This window comes from Pleurodeles waltl, chromosome 11, assembly GCF_031143425.1.
Source record: "Pleurodeles waltl isolate 20211129_DDA chromosome 11, aPleWal1.hap1.20221129, whole genome shotgun sequence".
Taxonomy (NCBI): Eukaryota; Metazoa; Chordata; class Amphibia; order Caudata; family Salamandridae; genus Pleurodeles; species Pleurodeles waltl.
The window spans coordinates 84,710,566-84,732,464 of record NC_090450.1 but is presented as its reverse complement, the minus strand read 5'-3'; the positions used below and the strand labels follow the sequence as shown (position 1 = coordinate 84,732,464).

Below are 21,899 nucleotides of genomic sequence, written 5' to 3'. Positions count from 1 at the left end.
AAGAGCTTGGGCAGCAGGTATTATTCATTTTTAATGTACATTAAAAGTCTGAATTGTTGCAATTATAGGAGTTTGATGGTTAGTAGTTGCATTGGTACTGTCATTGGCAGCACTGACAGAGGCAATGGGTGGTGCAAGCTGCAGGGGCTTCCTGACAAGGGCCCTGGCACTTGTTGCTTTACAAAGTAAGCACTGGTGACACCTAACATCCTGCAGGACATATTGGTAGGGTAAAAAATTCTGAATTGAGCATGGCTCCAAGAAGGAATTTCAAATATGGAAAATCTTCTGAAAGGCATAGGACCTCCCTATGGGTTCTGAGCCTAAATTACGTGCTTTGCGATAGTTATCACATCCTCGTAGTTTTGCGGGCAGTCTAAAATGATCCAGAGGAACAAGCGGAACCTGAAGAATTCAGTGTGTTAAAAATTATTCTGCACATTACTCCACATTTACCTGTTGAAAACTCCCAATAGGACTACTGGAGCTGTGTCTGTGGACTTCTGAGAACTATATCTATTGGTATTGTCTTTCACAGCAAATCAAAATCCTAAAAGAGTTGGACGAAGATAGAGATGAAATGAAAGCTGAACTGAAGCAGTATCAGGTATGGAAACTCCTTAATGTTGCTGCTACTCAGAAGCTAAGAACATGATATTCCGATCTCATTAAATATTAGTTGTTTTGAATAAGGTGTTACATCTCACTCAAGCCTCAAGCTAGCCAAAAGAATGATAAATAAGATCAAGGTCGTGGCACCACTTCCCCGTCCTTCAGGTGGAAAGGACATTCACCATTTCCATGTGTAGCCCCTTATTCCCCTTCCTACAGGAACACCCATTCTCTGGTATAGTGGTTGGAACACTCATTGGTTTTGGCACTTATCTGCACATATAATAGACTAGATGCTTGCTACCTGTGACCAGCAGGTGTATGTGTGTCATAGGTTTTATGGGTCTTCCAAGGTTTAATTAGCATGTACATAATGCCACTCTATTTGGTCAATATGATAATAAAGACATCACCAGGGCAGCTTCTGTGCCATACTCTCATCTTTAATCTAGCCTACAAAATAAATGTGTCCCCAATGCACCATCACATTGCCTACATGCATCATTAACATATGTAAAGTGATATGGATAGCTTGGTTTTAACGATGCATACATCACTCACCTGGCATAAATAATAAAGTCTGTTTTCAGTGCTGCTGAAGGGACACTCAGATAAGGCTCCTTACTGGGTTTCTTCATTATTAGTTCCATAACTTGCAAATTCACAGGGATGCCTCCACCTATTCTGGTTAGTAGACTGATAACTAAATTAGGGAAGCAAGGTCATGTGAGCCAAAGAAGGGGTGCTATATCCTTCAAACCTGCATGGATCTGTCAGTATCCCAGTGTTTCTGTGCTCTCTGAGGAGCTGTGGAGTACAGTCTACCTGTGCCTCAGATTCAAGGCACCTTATCCTCAGGAAATCCACCTAACCTATCCTCTACCATTCAGGTTGGTAACCCTACAATGGTGACATCCCTTCTATTGACCTATTTACCGTCTTGCTTGGAGTCAGAATAACTCCTCTCCTTCTCCAGCAAATATTGAAGTTGTTGAGATGAACATGAAGTAGGTGTGCCCTGATGAATCGTCCTTCTGGAGGCTCAAGGTTGCATAGTGCTGTTCCATCCAGCTCTTAAGTCCCCAAGGGTCCCGTTACTCCCCTAGAGTATACTTCCCTTACTGAATGAACAACATCACCTTTTGCCAGAAGGATGTCAGATGCTGCAAAAAGATGACATCGCTTGATGTAGGGTGTTGATCCTACCTGTTGCCACCGCCCAATGTATGGGGTGCAGGGCTGACGACTGCACTATGGGCACACCACCTGTCTTCTCACACTCTCAAAAGACTGAAACATGATCTTCCTCTCCTCTGCAAGCACCACCAATCACATTAGGCCCTGCTTATGCTGTGGACACAGTGTCTCTCATTCCAGGCTTCTGAATCTTTTTCCTTGGGCATGCCATCATTGAAGCTGTCAAAATAAAACTACTGTACTCTGCTAGAAAGAACTCCAGCACCCAGGCAGCTATTCATCGCTAGGAATGAGGTCCCTACTTATCATTTGATTGCTGGCATTTTTAACCAATGCTGCTTATTTAGCATCATTGGATGTTACTTCATCTTCCCTTTCTTCTACACCCCTCTTCCCATGAAGACAGTGAATTATATTCTTAACTCAGTATTGATGTACTCATCCTGTGTTCTGCTGTCTTTCCCATGAGCTATCCAGTTGTGACAATCACTTGAGCAAGATTAAAAGGTCTGTATCCCAGCACTAGTGCCAATCTCTGGAGCTCTTCAATCATGGAGGTTAGAGAGTTTGTCCTAGAAATTAAACTCTCCAGACTACGTCACAATGACTCATCCAATCCTGGGGGGCAGGGGTTGTGTGCCATTGTCATTCTTAAAATCCTTCCAGTGCTAGAAGTGAAAGGCTATACTTCATGTAAGTTATCATTGGGCATTCATAGACCTATGTGAGCATACCAATATAATCTGCTGTAACAGGCAGAGGATAAACAGCATCTAATAATAATAAACAGACATTCCCATTTTATTTGCAATATGTACTGATCCACTCGCTATTGCCATAAGAGAAGATAATAAAGGCTCCTATCTATGAGATGACTAAAATTAAGTCATGCGCAGATCATGTTGCACTTTTTTTAAAACCTGGTGTGGAGATTCAACAAAGGGTTTTTAGTAATTTTCATCAACTTCAGCAACTGTGGGGATATAGGATCAATAAGCTGAAAATGGAAATCTTGTTATATAACTGCACCAAAGACACTCTCAGAATTGCATCCACTTGTGAATCAAACCTAAGAGATTTTTAGGCAAATAACAACTGTGAATTAGATGATCTTTATGCATTAAACAATCTACTACTAATGGATAAAATCGAATCCCTATTTATAACATAGAATCACCTGCCTTTGTCTGTTATGAGAAGAATGGCATTGATTCACGTCTATTTTACTGATATTTCATTTTTTATATTTCAAACTGCCATGTTTTAACATTAACTTTTTTAAAGTTTAAAGAAATCAAAGGATTATTTCAGCATTTATTTGGCCAAACAGAGAACCAAGATTAGCTCTAAGCATTTTGTATAAATTGGTCAGTGTTAAAAGGGTATAACATTTTAGATTTTCTGCACCTGACCAAGTCGGTGAGAAAGTTTGTTATGAAGAATTGCAATGGATGCTAATAAAGAAAGAGCAAGTGTGCAGATTTTATGCTATTCCAATTTTGAATATGTCCATTAGAACAGAAGTCATTTCATTAGAGCAAAACCCATTTCCAGATAAGAATATAGTGTACAGATGGAGAATCAATAGTGATAGATATCTTTGGGATTTGTTAAATAATAATACTTGGGGAAAAATAGGTAGATGTCGAACCAGACATTTGGTTTGCTAAAAGGTCTATCCAGTGTTCTTTTATTCAAATTTCATATTTGTTTTAAGAATAAAGACCTGAAAGCTATAATAGCAAGATCTGAGATAGTGGAGGATCTTATGGACACAAGTACACACAGATCTGTAGAATATTGGAAAGTTAGATTTCGCCACCGCCATGAGAATAATTCAAAAATTTTAATCCTTCCATTTTGAAAGGAGAAAATCTATGTTCGATGCAATTTTATACTAAGTGGTTGCTAGGACACCAGATTTGTTAAATAAAATTAACCCTCAAATACCAGTGAATGCTTTAGATACTCAACGAAAGTGGAGGGTAACTGAACACGTTTGATTAGGGGATAGCCAGTGTTAATTGAATACTGGAAGTCTATACTGTGATACTGTCAGACTATATTAGACACTGATTTTCCAGATGATTTATCAAATTTACTGGGCTACTTGCCAGGTACAGGATTAAAGACTAGTCACAGGAAAAAAATAGATATAGTAATTTTGGTAGCGAGGAAAATAACTTTGCAAAGTTGGAAAATAAAGTTAATATCTACAGTTGATCAGTGGAGAATAAAAATGCTGAAAGCAAAGGAATGTGAAACACATTATGCACTGAAGAAAGGGTTCATTTCGGATATTTTTTATACTTTGAGACACTTTGTATAGATGCACAGTGGTCTGAATGGGGTTATTCTAAGAAATATTTTTAAACTGATTTAAGATGAGGGAATGTCTTTTGAAAAATAAAGTGGGATTTAAATAACTAGAGGACATTATTGGTCATGATTATTGAACTTTGTAATTTGTTTTAGATATTTTAAAGGAACATTGCAGTGAATTAAAATGAATTGCTGTGATGATGTGATTTCGTCAAATGTTTAGAATAAAATATGCAAGAGACATATCCAGAACTCACCACTTGCCCCAGGTCTTGCATACTGCTTTCTGCGATAGCCCATTTTAAAAACTCCCATATCTGTTTCCTCTGTGTACTTAGTTGCTTATGTTTGTAGCCTACAATAGTCACCCTTCTAGTGCATCACAATCATTTATTTAGCCATCAGCATGCCCAATTTTATGAAATGATACATTTTATAAATCCCATTTTTTGGGACAGCACAGTCCCTAGTAGACACTATTTTGGCTTCTTCTAGAACTTCCAGCGGATAATTTCTCTCACCTTCCCTACGCTCATCTCCTAAAAGCTCAAACATCAAGGAGCGGCCAGATAACATAGCTATCCCACTTCTATGGCCAAATGATGGAAATCTACCAGTTTTACTCTCATCCATCTTGTAGCGTGTTGTCCATCACACAAGCTCTGAATGTGTATACAAATTGAATTAGCATAAATCGTGCCTTACGTGTTATGTCTTTAGTGTAGGGACATGCTGAGCTCCTTGCTATCAGCTAAAGTTCAGTATTTCACTTTCACTTTTCCCTGACAATCGTAGTTGTGACTTCACCCAACACCATTCCTGCTTTCTCTAGCTCATTTGCATGGGTAAAGTAGTCTCCAGTCCATTGCACCATGTCTTAGGAACACAGCAAAGTAAAAAAAAAAAACATACTGCCTGGAACAGCCTAGAAACCTGTCAACTTTATAGACAGCATTAACCTCTCTTATTGCGTTATAATCTACAATTAGCTGGGGGCGTGCGCTGTGTGGTCCTCCATAGCCCCCCTGTGTGTTCCCATATGTATCAGTCCCATGCCCCTTTTCCGTCATTTTGTTTCCAAATTGTGTTCACCATGCAACGCAGATGCCAACGCATCCCTGCTTCTTTGCCTCTGAGACATCATGGCCCAGATTTACTAAATTGTCAGGCAGCACAGTGCAACAGCCAAAACTGCTGCGCTGTGTAAGGAGAGAGCAGGAGAGCGCCATATTTCCGGAAGTGTAGCACTCTTCCTCCCCTCTCCCTAGTGCCATCGTTAAAATTTGCTGCCGTGCGCCACGCACACACCTTTGCACCATAGTGCAAGGGTGTCTGTGTGTGAGTCTACCATAGGTTTTCCACTGGAAGGATAGCCTTCAAGTACATGTACTATGCTTAGACTAACTTTAAAATGTTTCCCACAATTTTGTATGTGTGCTGTACAGTGCAGCGCACTTGCAAAGTCAGAGGAGAAAGGAGAAATTAAAGATTTCTCTGTGATAGCGCCTAATTGGAATGGGTCCTATTTTATGAAGCAAAATCCTGTCTACTTTGTTTTTTAGTAAATAAGGATTTGCGTCAAAAACCTTGTGTGGTTGCATGGGAAGACCCATGCACCACCCGTGGAATGGTTACTTGGTGCTAAGTAATACAAAGCAGTGCATAGCGCCGCCTTGCGTTATTTTTAAGTGAATTTCCAGTGCAAAATAAGTTTTGTGCTGGGAAGGTTAAAAAAGATTTTGCATAGATGTGTGTTACTTTTGTTACACAAATACAGCACAAAATCTTAATAAATATACCCCAAAATGTTATGCACACGTAGTTATCCTCTGAACAATCAGGTGCTTTAGATGTATTTTTCATTAGCACAACAATCTCCTCAAATCTACAAATGAAGACTCTCTAGTCATGTGCAAAGGCCCAGAGAATCCAGCCCCAACATGGACAAGATCTTTCCTGTTTCCGATTGACTTGACTATGCAGACTTCTAAGCAAGGGGTGAGGTATCACAGTAATAAATTCATGACACTGATAATGTCCATCACCAGAGATATCCAACCCAGAGGTATAAAGCCTTTGTAACTAGTGAGACACCCATTCGTAGAGGTGAGAAGCTTTGTGCCATAGTGTCAGTCATGAATGGATAGACGTCCTAGAGGTGAAAAGCTTTGCAACTTGTTGCCAAAACCGGTAGCCTTCCAGTACACATGGTGGAAATTGATTCTCCGTGTATGGTAGGAAACCACAAGGACATATGCCAGTCTGTTCTTCCAAATACTGTCTGAAGTGCTGCTTTTGCTTTAAAGATTGATTTGAATGCCACGAGGACCACTCTGGAGGCAGAAAAGGAGAAGAACAGCCATCTTGAAGATCAACTTGCATCACTGAAACAAGAGCAGGTACATTGGCTGGCATGGTAGCGCTTGTACAGGTACTGCAAAGAAGATGGGTAGACTTTTGATTAATCTCATTAGTGGTTTTGTAACACTACTGGCTATAAGTGTGGGAGCAGTTTGAGCACTTCTGAACGGCACGTATGACTACAAATGGTAAAACTGTCAACAAATGATTCTTAGCACTTTTTAGAATAGAACAGCAGAGCAGGTCATGACCAGGTATGAAGAAAGTTTTTCCAAGAGTTTTCCAAAATATATAGGCCCAGATTTAAGAGGCCCTTGCGCCACATTAGCGTCATTTTTTATTACGCTAATTCAAATTCAGAGCGCCATATTTACAAAGTGGCGCAATGCATGCATTAGGCTCTTTGTCACCCCTTGCGCCACATTATGCCTGCACCAGGCATAATGTATGCAGGGGGGTCCCTCATTTAGGGGAACAGCAAAAATGGCACAGTGGAATCTCAGAGATTCCACTGCGCCATCTTTAGCGGCTATTTTTAATGCCTGCACAGAGCAGGTGTTCAAATGGGGCATACCATTATTTTCAATGGGCCCCAATGTACTTTGCAGGATAAGCACCGACATTTTGGCACTAATCCTGCAAGGTACATCAATAGTGTCAAAATGTTGATGCTATTGCCCCTACCCTGTGCCATAGTGCGCTGTATATTGAATAGGGTGCAGACATGGTGGCGGTAGGGGGCACTAGGGTGCCAAGAAAAGTGGTGCAGCATTGGATACAGCACCACTTTTCTTAAATTTGGGCTAGATGGACTCTTCAGACTCTCTTACCATTTTTAATTTCAGTAATGTTCAGAGATTTACCTCCACAGAGTGAATGTTGTATGTGCCATTCAAAGACCTCGGAGAGATGAAAGTAGTATCTTCTTAAAACATCTGAATACAAGGCTTGGTGGTTTGAATATGGTCCAATTAGAAATCCTGTCACTGCCGTCATCAATTAAACTTTCCTAGTCCACTCCTTAACTGAGCTCTTTACACAGTTTCATCTTCCATCCCATTTGGTGTTTCTAAAGCACTGAATACCCTCAATGATATCAGAGGACTAAAATTATCAGAGGAACAATCATACCTACAGTTGCTTTGCATTTGTTATCTTCTTGAGGTCAGGGAAGTTACTGATGTTACAAATATCTTATAAAAGGGCAGTTCTGAAGATTTCTGGACAGTGCCTGCATAACAAATGCACTTGTAAAGGGGTTAATTGACCACTGAACCTGCAACATGATGGGATTTCACAGAGATGTGATGAATGATAGGCTCCTGTCTTTTATCAGAGGCAATGCCTACCCCTCTGGCTTGCGGAATGATGCATTCACCAAGTATCTCAGTGGTATTTTTCTTTGCCTTCCCAACCTTTTGCACAAATCGTTGTTAATAGTGTATGTGTATATATATATATATATATATATATATATATATATATATAAATAATTACATAGTGGTGAACGCCACTAGGTAGTTATAGTTAGGATTTAGTTTTTATGTACTGATCCACTTGCTATTGCCATAAGAGAAGATTGATAATCAAGGCACCAACCTATGAGATGACTAAAATTAAGTTATGCGCAGATGATGTTGCACTTTTTTGAAAACCTGGTGTGGAGATTCAACAAAGGGTTTTTAGTAAGTTTTATCAACTTCAGCAACTGTGGGGATATAGGATCAATAAGCTGAAAAGGGAAATCTTGTTATATAACTGCATAAAAGACACTTTCAGAATTGCATCCACTTCTGAATCACACCTAAGAGATTTTTAGGCAAATACACAACTGTGAATTAGATGATTTTTATGCATTAAACAATCTACTACTAATGGATAAAATCAAGTCCCTATTTATAACATGGAATCACCTGCCTTTGCCTGTTATGAGAAGAATGGCATTGATTCACGTCTGTGTTATAGATATTTCATTTTTTATATTTCAAACTACCATGTTTTTACATATTCATTTTTTTAAAGTTTAAAGAAATCAAAGGATTATTTCAACATTTATTTGGGCAAACAGAGAACCAAGATTAGCTCTAAGCATCTTGTATAAATCGGTCAAAGTTAAAAGGGTATAAAATTCGCACTCTTGGACCCCTCGCGTGTCAAACCTGCAAGCATACCTTCCACCGCGACTGCACCCCATCCACCAGCCCACGCGCCAACAACCACCTCAAGTGCATCCTCATCAACGCACGCTCCGTCCACAAGCACGCCATTGAACTATGGGACCACCTGGACTGTACCGCACCGGATGTCGCCTTCATCACTGAGACCTGGTTGAACGCCTCATTGGCCCCCGACATCGCCATAGCCATCCCCGACGGCTACAAGATCGCCAGGAAAGAAGACCGCACCAACCAAGTCGGAGGAGAAATCGCCATCATTTACAAGCGCTCCAACAATGTCACTACCTCCACCGAAGACACCCCCCTCGCCGCCGAACACATGCACTTCTAGATCCACACCGACCCCAGGACCACCCTCAGAGGAACTCTCGTCTACAGGCTCCCTGGCCCACGTGCCCTTTTCAGCGAATCCATCACAGACTTCATCTCCCCGCACGCCCTAGCCTTGCCAGACTACATCCTCCTCGGTGACCTGAACTTCCACCTGGAGCAGAACAACAACACCAACACCACCACCCTGCTTGACAACCTCGCCAACCTCGGCCTCAAGCAACAGGTGAACACCCCCACCCACATCGCTGGACACACGCTCGACCCCATCTTCTCCGCCAGCAACCACGTATCATTCAGCCACTCCTCCGAAATACACTGGACCGACCACAGATGTGTCCAGTTCACTTTCAGATGCAAGACTCTCCACCTTCGCACACAACCTATCTCACACAGACCTTGGAACAAAATCTCCACAGAACAGCTACTCTCCACTCTCAACCACAACCAACCTACCATCACCTCCAACAACGCAGCCCTCAGCCTCACACAGTGGATCACCAACTGCGCTGACAACCTCGCCCCCCTCAGACGCCTCCCAAGACAGACCAACACCAGGAAACCTCAATGGTTCACAGACGCCCTCAAAGAATCCAAGAAAACCTGCCGTACCCTCGAGAAAACCTGGTGCAAAGATCACACCGCAGAAAACATGTCAGCCCTCAAAATCACCACCCGCGAACACTACCAGCTGATCCACGCCACCAAAAGAGCATCCTTCAAAGAAAGACTGGACAAGAACACCCACAACAGCAAAGAACTCTTCAACATCGTCAAAGAGCTCTCCAATCCCAACGCCAGCTCCAACTCCATCACGCCCTCACAAGAACTCTGCAACTCCCTCGCTACCTTTTTCCATCGAAAGATCACCGACCTACATGACAGCTTCGGTCCACAGATCCCACTGACCACCACGGAACCCACAGCTCCAGCCGTCACACTCAACGCCTGGACACCCATCAGCGCCGAGGAGACCAAAACTACCATGAACACCATCCACTCCGGTGCCCCCTCGGACTCTTGCCCACATTACATCTTCAACAAAGCCAACACCAGCATCGCCCCCTATCTCCAGACCATCATCAACAGCTTGTTTGCTTCCGCCACCTTCCCCGAGAGCTGGAAACACGCGGAAGTCAACGCTCTCCTGAAAAAACCCACGGCGGACCCCAAGCGACCTGAAGAACTTCCGCCCCATCTCGCTCCTCCCCTTCCCGGCCAAAGTCATCTAGAAGGCCGTCAACAAACAACTGACAAACTTCCACGAAGACAACCTGCTCGAACCCTCCCAATCCGGATTTCGGGCCAACCATAGCACAGAAACCGCCCTCATCGCAGTCACCGACGACATCCGAACCCTGCTGGACAACGGAGAAACAGCCGCCCTCATCCTCCTCAACCTCTCGGCTGCCTTCGACACCTTCTGCCACTGCACCCTAATAACCCGCCTCCACTCCACCGGTATCCAAGGACAGGCCCTGGACTGGATCGCCTCTTTTCTCTCTGACCGCTCCCAAAGAGTCTACCTCCCACCTTTCCGCTCGGATCCCACCGAGATCATCTGCGGCATCCCACAGGGCTCCTCGCTCAGCCCTACTCTCTTCAATGTCTACATGAGCCCCCTCGCCGACATCGCACGCAAACACAACATCAACATCATCTCCTACGCCGACGACACCCATCTGATACTCTCCCTCACCAAAAACCCAGCCACCGCCAAACCCAACCTGCAGGATGAAATGAAAGACGTTGCAGAATGGATGAAACTCCTCCGCCTGAAGCTGAACTCAGACAAAACGGAAGTCCTTATCCTCGGAAACTCCCCGTCCGCCTGGGATGATTCCTGGTGGCCCACGGCCCTGGGCACCGCACCGACCCCCTCAGACCACGCACGCAACCTCAAATTCATCCTGGACCTCCTTCTCACCATGACCAAGCAAGTCAACGCCGTCTCGTCTTCTTGCTTCCTCACACTCCGCATGCTCTGAAAGATCTTCCGCTGGATCCCCGCCGGCACCAGAAAAACTGTGACCCACGCCCTCGTCACAAGCTGCCTGGACTACGGAAACACCCTATACGCAGGAATCACCGCAAAACTTCAGAAACGTCTTCAGCGAATACAAAACGCCTCTGCACACCTCATCCTCGACGTACCCCGCCACAGCCACATCTCCGCCCACCTGAGACACCTGCACTGGCTACCCGTCAACAAAAGGATCACCTCCAGGCTCCTCACCCACGCACACAAAGTCCTCCACAACAAGGGCCCCGAATACCTCAACCGTCGCCTCACCTTCTACACGCCCACCTGTCAACTTCGATCCACCAGCCTCGCTCTCGCCGCCGTCTCTCGCATCCGCCGAACCACTGCAGGTGAGAAATCCTTCTCCTACCTGGAGGCCCAGACGTGGAATTCCCTCCCCGCCCACCTCAGGACCACCTCGCCTTCCGGAGAGGCAGCTCAAGACCTGGCTCTTCGAGCAGCAGTGACCCCCTACCCCAGTGCCTTGAGACCCTCACGGGTGAGTAGCGCGCTGTATAAATATGATTGATTGATTGATTCCTCCCACTTACGCCCATATTTATAATTTTTTTGCGTTGCATTTGCATACTTTTTTAACGCAAAAATGGCGCTAACTTGCAAAATACAATTGTATTTGTAAGTTGCCGTCGTTTTTGCATCAAAAAGTGGCGCAAATGCGGCACTCAAAAAGTATTAATATGGGCCTTAGTTCCTTGTCCCGTCCACCTCAACCCCGATCCATTAGTTGTTTGCCCCCTCCTGTTCCACCACAAAAAAACACCCAAAAATCACACCAACACGGTTCAAGATGCTACAAAGATGCAGACAGCTCTTCTCTCACTTCTCTGCGTGGCCTTTTTTTTGCTATCTTTATGCGTGGCCATCACGGCAAACTTAAGCTCGGATGTAGGGTAATTAATATTTTTTTTTTTTTATGAAGGCAGAGAATAATTCCATACTAATTAACGGGTCACTGCCTTCAGTGCTAGGTATGTCATATTGCTTTTCTTTTTTTACTTTCAGCATTGCTGCCCAGGACCCCTGCTGCTGTACAACATGGCTAAAGCAAATTGACAAAGTCAATAGCTCTCCAATAGGAGAGACCTATTGGCTTTGCCAATGCTTGTTTTCATGATATTCTGTTCGACAATATTGTTGACACAATATTTTGGTAGCTTTCATACAAAGTATGCAAACTAGGTATATGTAGATCTATTTGAAGCTGAGGGTGTCATTTAAATGTTTGAAAGTATAACTCAGTTAGAATGCATGATTTTAATGATATTTAAATAACAACACCATGTTAAAAACACTACCTGCACGTAACAGCACGTAGTAGGATGGTTGTGTGACGCCAGATCTCTGTGGTGCAAAGTTGTGTTGCAGTTTTCTGTTTATAGGTGAAAGGTAGCTTTAAAAAATATACAGTTTTCAGTACTGCACAGACTGTTGATAAACAGTAAGATAAAATGAAAGACTAAACCGAAAGTCATAAATAAATTAATTTAGAAAATCTGGGGACTCAACACTAGTAGGAGGGGGTGATAATTCACCTTTTGAACTCACAGCGTTATGTGGACAGAGGACAGATGGAAAACTTATTTGAGATGCTAAGGTGTGTTGTAAAAATATAAATATATGTCTGTTTCTGGATCAGTTGTCAATGCGAACAGTCTGACAATTACGATTTTTGAGACATTTGTAACTCAAGTTTTAGGATATCTTTGAAATAGTGGAACTCTAACGAGTAATGAAAGTGTACGAGATGTATTCATATGTTCGGTGTGTAATAAATGTTGGTAGAAATTTTTAGAGATTCTTTCTGGTAATATTTTTGAATATGTAAGTTAACATTGTGCCTTAAAAAAGTTTGTCCAAGGGCAGATCCTTATAAAGGAGTTCCTTTGTTGTCCTCCGAAACGTATCAGTTGTCAATATTAAAGTCTAATTGAAAAACTTTTGACATTCAAATGAAGCAACAACTTGTATCGAAACTTTAAAAAATAATGAGGAATTCCTTTAATTATTCTTTTTAATTTTTTATAAAAAATGTAAAATTCATATGAGGATCTTAGAGCGTGGAGCACTCGGAGATGACAAACCTTGATGTCAATAGTATATTCACAGTATAAGTAGCAACCTACTTAACCCCTTCACTACCAGTTCTTTTCCCCCCTCAGGTACCAGACCTTTTTTGGCTGTTTGGGGCAGTTCACGCTTAGGCCCTCATAACTTTTTGTCCACATAAGCTACCCGCGCCAAATTTGCGTCCCTTTTTTCCAACATCCTAGGGATTATAGAGGTAGACAGAGTTTGTGGGTTCCCCTGGAGGAGATCAAGAATTAGCCAAAATTGGCCAAAATTTTGCTAACAGTTTGTTTAAAAAAAATGGAAAAAAGGGCTGCAGAAGAAGGCTCGTGGTTTTTTCCCAGCTTTCAGGAACAGGCAGACTTGAATCAGAAAACCACATTTTCAACACAATTTTGGCATTTTAGTGGGACATACCCCATTTTTACTATTTTTTGTGCTTTTATCCTCCTTCCAGTCAGTGACAGAAATGGGTGTGAAACCAGTGATGGATCTCGGACAGCTAAACATTTCCAAAAAGTAGAGGACATTCTAAATTCAGCAAGGTGTCATTTGTGTAGATCTTACAAGGTTTTCCTACAGAAAATAACAGCTCAAATAAAAAAATATTGAATTTGAGGTGAAAAAAAACGGCCATTTTTCTCCACGCTTGACTCTGTAACTTTTTCCTGAAATGTCAGATTTTCAGATTTTCAAAAGCAATATACTGTTACGTCTGCCTGACTCTTCTGGTTGCGGGGATTTATAGGACTTGTAGGTTTATCAAGAACTCTAGGCTCCCAGAGCCAATAAAGGAGCTGCACCTTGCAACGGGTTTTCACTCTATACCGAATTTACAGCAATTCATTTGGTGAAATATAAAGAGTGAAAAATAGGTATCAAGGAAACCTTTGTATTTCCAAAATGGGCACAAGATAAGGTGTTGAGAAGCAGTGGTTCTTCGCACATCTCTGAATTCCAGGGTGCCCATACTAGCATGTGAATTACAGGGCATTTCTCAAATAGACATTTCTTTCACTCACTGTCCTACATTTGGAAGGAAAAAATGTAGCGAAAGATAAGGGGCAATAACACTTGTTCTGCTATTCTGTGTTCTCCCAAGTCTCCCAATATAAATGTGAGTAGGCCTAATGTCCCTGAAGGAAACACAACATGGACACATCACATTTTTACATTGAAATCTGACGTGTTTTTTGGTAAATGCCTAGCTGTGGATTTTGGCCTCTAGCTCAGCCGGCACCTAGGGAATCCTACCAAATCTGTGAATTTATGAAAGCTAGACACCTAGGGGAATCCAGGATGGGGTAACTTGTTGGTCTCTCACCAGGTTCTGTTACCCAGAAACCTTAGCAAACTTCAAACGTTGGCCAAAAAAACACTTTTTCCTCACATTTCATTGATAGAAAGTTCTGGAATCTGAGAGGAGCCACAAATGTTCTTCCACGCAGCATTCCCCCAAGTCTCCCAATAAAAATGGTACCTCACTTGTGTGGGTAGGCTTAGTGCCCGCAACAGGAAATGCCCCCAAAACACTACGTGGACACATCAAAATTATCAAATACAAAACTACCTGTTTTTGAGGAGGGGGGGGGGGGAACACCTGCGTTTTTGGTCCTGGGCTCAGCAGCCATCTAGGGAAACCTCCCAAACCCAGACATTTCTGAAAACTAAACACCCAAGGGAGTTCAGAGGGGTGTTACTGGAATGGATCCCCCAGTGTTTTCTTACCCAGAATCCTCGGCAAACCTCAAATTTAGCTAAAAAATCAAATTTTTCCTACATTTCAGTGTGGGATCATCATACCAGCACAAATTTCCTACCACCCAACATTCCCCTCAGTCTCTCGATAAAAATGATACCTTACTTGTTTAGGTGGGCCAAGTGCCTGTGGCAGGGAAGAGCCAAAAACATGTTGAAAATGAGGGCAAACTAAAGAGGGTCCAAAAGGGAAAAAAATGTTTTTAGGCCGACAAGTGGGTCAGAATTTTTATCGGTATAGATGCGACAATGCTGGTTGGTAGGAATTTTGTTGATTCTGGCAGATTCCGGAAGGTTCCATCACACAAATGTGGGGAAAATGTGTGATTTCAAGCAATGTGGGAGGTTTGCAGGGCATTTTGGGTAGGAAAATGGTGTGGAGTCCATATGAAGCACATCCCCCTGGACTCACCCAGATGTTTAGTTTTCAGATGTGTCTAGGTCTCGGAGATTTGTCTAGATGGCAGCCCCCAGAGTCCAAAAAGTGCAGCTCTCACCATTCCAAGTGGAATGAATTTAAGATTTAGACAAGCTCTCACAGCCAAAATGTAAAACCAAAACCCAAAATAATCAAATGTCCTCTTGCTTGCCGTTGGGATGAGACCTTTTAGTGTGCGGGAGGAGAGCTGAAAGACTGTTATCCCCTTTAGGTGGGCTTGGGGCATAACCATGCCCATACTGATTGGTAGCCACCACCCAACTATTTTTTTTTTAAATTCCCTGGCATCTAGTATGCTTTCTGCCCCCCCTCTCGGGGCAGTGGATCGGGGGTAATTGACCCATCTACCCACCGGTGGGCAGAACAACTTTCTCCCCATTTATTGGGGTGGGGATATGGCCATACCCCCATCCTCTTTTTTTGAAAAACAATTATTCCCTGGTGTCTGGTGGGCTTTCTGCCCCCCTGGAAGGCAGATGAGCCTTACAAAAATGGGCCAATCTGCCCCCAAGGGGAGCAGAAAAGGCCTAGAATAATTTTCCCCCCAAGGGAGCAACCCTTGTCTAAGTGGTCACTCTCCTTTCGTGAAATTGGCACAAAAGAAAAATCCCTAGTGTCTAGTGGTTTCTGCCCGGCTTGGGGGAAGATTGGCCTAAGAAAAATAGGCTGATCTGCCCCAAGGTGGGCAGAAATGGCCTAAAATACATTTGCCACCCCATCGGAGTGACCCTTGCTTAAGGGGTCGCCCCCAACTGTAAAAAATAACAAATCCTTGGAGACTAGTGGTTTCTGCGCCCCTTGGGGGCAGATAGGCCTAATTAAAATAAGCTGATCTGCCCCAAGGTGGGCAGAAATGGCCTAAAATATATTTGCTCCCCAGGGGAGCGACCCTTGCCTTAGGGGATGCTCTGCTCGCGTGAAATTGACACAAAAAAAATCCCTGGTGTCTAATGGTTTCTGCCCACCTTGGGTGCAGATTGGCCTCCTAAAAATAGGCCAATCAGCCTCCAAGGGGAGCAGAACTGGCCTAAAAACAATTTGCGCCACCAGGGGAGCAACCCTTGCCTAAGGGGTCGCACCCCTTATCAATGAAAACAAAAAACAAATCGCTGGTGTCTAGTGGCTTCATCAGCGCAATTAATATAGGCAGAAAAAGCCAAATAAAAAAATTGCCCCCGGGGAGCGACCCTTGCCTAAGGGGTCGCTCCCCTTATCAATATAAATAATTTAAAAAAAACATCCCAAGTGTCTAATGGCTTCTGCCCCCCTGATGGCAAATCGGTCTAATTATATAGGCCGATCTGCCCCCCGGGGGGGGGGGCAGAAATGGCCTTAGATGAAATGCACCTCCCCTTGGAGAGCGACCCTTGACAAAGGGGTCATGACAATTTAAAAATAATGAACAAACCCCTGTTGTCTAGTGGCATTCTTGTAGCACAATCGCTATGTGATCGTGCTGCAGGAATGCTCAGAGACATGAAAAGGGAAGGAAAAGTCTTTCCTTCCCTTTTCATGCCTCTCTGCCTCCCCTGCCCCCGTACCGAGGAGAAATCTTCTGTTTCTCCTAGGTCGTGCTTAAAGCACTGCTTCCAACTCGATAGGAGGTGACCCCTGATGAGGTCAGCACGCAATCGCACGCTGACATCATCCGACATCACTGGGGGAGAGGCGGGTTGGAAGGGGAAGCCCAGATGTGGGTCCCTTGCTCGTTGCACCACTGAGTTCAAGCTAGGATGGTTGATGATGGGTGATACCCTGAAACAGGTCCCATGATGCTTGGTTCCAGTCCAGGGAGGATCTAGCCTGGCAGTTCAGGCTGGATTGTTCCCATGGGGAACCAGGGTCAAGACTGATTTGCATATGGCTGGGTCCAAACTGGGGTGACGTGGCAAGCAAAATAACGATAGATTAAACCCAGATATGTGACTGGGGGTGAGTGTTTGAAAAGTTTCAACACTCCGTCCATCAATTTATTTTGTTTTATGACGTTGCCTTGAGATAGGTTGTTCAGCTAACCAAAGTTGAACAATTTAAGGAATACGTGTACACGCATATTTATATGTGTGTGTGTGTGTGTATGTGTGCGCGGGCACATTAATATTTGTTCCCTTATGGGTTGATGGGGAAGCATTTCGGCGTTATGTACTGATATGGAACACACTTTCGCACTAATAAAATTTGCTATTAGAGAGTATTGGCAATGGTTTTGGGGACTGGAACATTTTCATGGGCCATCAATGGAGAGGTGACACTGATATGTACTGGTCACAAATATGTTTGTCTATCAAGCTAGATTTGATGTTGAAGTTCAACTAATTTGCTTTCATTGTTCTGGACAAAAACACCTTCAAGTGCTCTATTTGTCACATATTTCCTCACCTGTTCATTGGAAGGGATACTATGCCCTCACCTGGAACTGGAATAATAATAACATAATCAAACAAGCATTGGCAACGCCAATTAGTGTCATTTACCAATCCTTGTTCTTTATCACTATGGGCTTTGCCATTTTTGATAAATTGAGCCAGCACTGGCAAAGTAATAAATATTGGAAAGTCAACTTGAAAGTGTATTTTCTATTTTTCTAAGGGCCTGATGAGGAGTGGGATGGTATTTTCTGACCTCTCTCCAAATTCTTGTTTGTGCAGGGGCCTTCAGAGTTGAGTGTTAGTTAACACACCTAGTAATCACTGGGTACTTCAAATAGTGTACAGTATTTAACGTGCCACAAGCACTAAAATCCACATTTTTCCACAAAAACTCAGAATACCCAATTTATGTCTAAATAACATACTCTGGGGTTTCATCATTTATGAAGTACAAAAAATTGCATATTGATTCCCACAAACTCAGAATCAAGGCCTATGTCTAGATCTTTTTTGGGTTTTATCCCAGCTATCTTGGAATTATAGAAAATTTCATTTCTGTCATTTCGGGATGTTATGTGTTTTATAATGCCAAGGCGGCCACAACATTGCAAGCACTCAATGCTGTGCCACTCAACATGGTAACCATTTTGTAAATTTAAAAAAAATCCATCCCCAAAATGAAGCTACAAGTGTAGATGCAACATGGTAGACATCATCAAAAGTACCTTCAAGATATAGAAAATATTATCCAGCCACCCTGGATGTGTGTTTCTGTCCTTCCCAGATGACTGCCACGTTGTGTAAGGCAATGTGCGGACATCTTAGAAAAATAAAAAATACACTTAAAAATGGACGGCTTTTGACTTTGTCTGTGAGGACCTTGGAAGGTGGGGGGAGAAAGAGAGGCAGGGGAGGAAGAGTGTGACACCACATCACAGCAGTGATTGCTGCCAAGGAATAACTAAAGAAGACAGGGGATGTACAGAGAGACGGAGGTGTGGGGAGCAAGAGAAAGAGCCAAAGCATGCGCTCCATTGAGAGCAGAGATAGAAAGGAGTCGGGCGTACACTGCGAAAGAGCGAGAAAACACAAAGGACATTTGAATTTTAAAAATAGTTCTCCGACTTCAGAAGTGAAAGAACACACTCAACCAACCAAAAACAAAAGTGAAACCGTAAAGCTCCAAAGGTGAGAGCAAACCTATCAATCCAGTGGCAGCCTGCAGTACCAATATATATCGGGGCCTGATGGCGCCAAACTCACCATATTTGCGTCTCCCCATCCCTCCCCAACTCCTCTTCCTCCGGTGCAGCACTTCTCCCCCGGTCCACAAGCTGGAATGGAAGGACTTCCTTCCTGTTTAGTGAAACGGAAATCCAACACAAAAACAGCTTCGGGATGGCTGGGAGCAGGCTAACCCAACACTCATTTTGAGGCTGGGGGTCTGTGCCATCAATCAATCCAACACAGCCCTTGGATTGCTGGGTCTACAGTGGTCATGTTGGGCTGGCCGTAGCTAGACAGCTAGCCAACCCAACATGCGTACTGAAAGGGGCAGCAGTCATCCTGCAATTGCAGAATTCAGCCCCACCCCATGCACCCATGCTCACGCTGTACATAGAACGCTCTGGGGGCAAAATAAAATGGCATTATTATGGCATTTCATTTATTTGTGTTTCCCTGCTCTGCTCGCAGCAGGAAGGGCAATGCTCCTCCGCTCTTAAGGAGGAACTGCCCCTAAGGGGCAGAAAAGCTAAACAGACAAAGCCATTCAATCCAAAGTAAACATACAGTCCACTCTAGGAAACATATAAACATATCAGAATATATTACTTTGATGTCTGCGACTGACATCTAAGCTGTCTGTAGCAAGACTGCAAAAAGTGCATTCTTTTCTTTAAAATGTCACTGATAGCATAGCAATTGTTTTTTTTAACTTGTCCGGAGACAGGACCTTATCTCTCATATTGTAATTATTAGTCTCCAAACATAAACCTTTGGTTGAGGCATAGCAGTGTCTAGGAATCTGGTACTGGCACAAAGAAGGACATATGTAAATCCTTTACATGTGTTCCCATCTATCTTAATATTATGTACTCTACTGTTGCTCACCCGCTTCTAAGCCTGTTGTCTACACATCAAGCCATGGATCCTGGTGTTCACCTTCTTCTGACTGTTGCTTCCCCCTACCGCCACAGGCCGAGCAGGAAAAGATGGCTGAAAAGCTTAACAAAAAGAACACTCTTTTGGAAGAGGAGCTAAAAGCTGTCAAGAGCTCAAGGGACACACTGGAACAATCATTGTGAGTCAAGGGGCTTGTATGTATTATTTAGTTCAGTAACACCCCATGGTCTTTTCTCTGAACCTCTTCACAAATCCTTCACTGTCCACATCTCATTCCTCATCCTCTGAAGCATCTTTATCTACCTATGTGCCAGTGTGTGTAGTCCCTCAGTAAGCCGCATTGTCCAGTCCTTGTAACCTTTTGCATTGAGTTGTCTTTCTACCATTTAGCATTTCATGGGATATGTATCAGTTCCTTAATCCTGTATCTTCCAATCACCTATCCATCTCCACTTTTTAATATTGGATGTCCATTTTTGTGCACCTGTGCCATTCTCACATGTCTTTATGCACACAATACAATCCTTGTTCCTTTTGCCCCTATGCCTTTGCCCATCAACATATTATTTTCCTTTCTTTTCATACTTCACTGGCCATGTAGCCAACACTGTTTTCTTTTTCTCCTTTGCTGCCTGGTGCCAAGTAGTTCTTTCCGTCTTTCACTGCCTATATGCCCATTTTCCTTCTTTCATACTCCATTTGACATTTATTGTCACCTTTCTATATCTCCTGCTGTCCACATGCAGTTCATGCAAGCCATTCTTTTATTACCCAGGTGCTGTTGTTCTAGTCTTCTGCTTCCCAAATGGTAGTCTTTTCTTTATTTAAACTGGTCAAAATCTTCAATGACTACGTCAGTCTTTAAACCCACCTCCCTCTCGTCACTGCATACCTTCAATCTCCTTCCCCTATCCTTCACTGCCAATGTTCCAGGTAATGCACTCTACACCCATCCTCCACTACCAAGGTTCCACACCATGTACCCTTTTAATATCAGTGACAAGGGTGCCAGTTTCCACCACATTAATTCATCTAGAATCATCTACATGCCAGACCCCATCCCCTTTCTACATTCTTGTTTCCTTACTCCATCCTTTATCACCAAGACACCAGAATCTCCTCTATGCACAAACAGGACCTCCCTTCAAGCAGAGCACACAAAGTGTGTTGAGAAGCAAGGTCTCGCCGAGAGAAAGATGACTATGAGGAACAAGACGATGGAATCAACCATTTACCACCTCCAAGAGGATCTCACCAAAACTGCCAAAGAGAGAGATGATCTCCTAGAGAAGAAGGAAACTCTTGTTCAAGAGGTAGGACCAGATGTGTGAGAATGTGTGTTTATGCACATTTGTGTGTGTGTGTGTGTGTGTATGCACATTTATGTGTGTGGAATCGACTATTTACCCTCCTCCCCATTAGACGATGGCAAATTTACCAGTGGGAGAGATAATCTGCTAAAGAAGTTAAAAACTCATGTTCAAGAGGCAGGAGTAGCTGAAGTAGAGCTGAGAAGAAGGACAGTCGTGTTTAGGATGTGGAAGAAGCTTAGTGTGTGGTTATGTGGACGGAAGGGTGTGCATGCATGGCTGAAAATGTCTGTATGTGTGTGTGCCGCTTGGCCATGATCCCTTCATTAATTCTGCTTGGGTAGAGGTCTACAAGAAGCACCTACATGCCAACTGGAAACATGACTGCCTAGGTTACAGGTGTTCCCAGGTTGAGGAGACTGAAATTAGGTGGGTAACGAGACACAAAGGGAAAAGGGGAGGAATGCAGAAAAGAGTTGTGGACTGTGGAAAGGTGCAGACAGCTGTTTTGAATTACTAAGAAAACACAGAAAAACAGGGAAACACTCATGTAGGGTGACAAGCAAGGCATAAAAAGGGCTAAGGCATGGCCAAGTGTTTTGACACGGGCATCCCCACATGGAAAAGTGTCCGTTTCTAATACTGTCCGGACAGACAGAATGGCTGCCTAAAGGGTGTAATGCCTCTCACTGGACTCCAGTCCTCTATTTACCTCTTACCTCTAGATGTCAACATATAACCTTCTATCCTATCTATCTCACTTTCCTGGAATCTGCTTCTCTCTGTATT

General features: G+C 43.3%; 1 long non-coding RNA gene across 1 annotated transcript; it reads left to right on the top strand.

The window, feature by feature from the left end:
- The first annotated feature begins 6,456 nt into the window (after positions 1-6,456).
- On the top strand, positions 6,457-21,093 carry LOC138266568 (uncharacterized). Its single transcript, XR_011199550.1, has 3 exons — positions 6,457-6,530; positions 19,875-19,978; positions 20,936-21,093. It is a non-coding gene; the product is annotated as an uncharacterized lncRNA (long non-coding RNA).
- Positions 21,094-21,899: the final 806 nt, after the last annotated feature.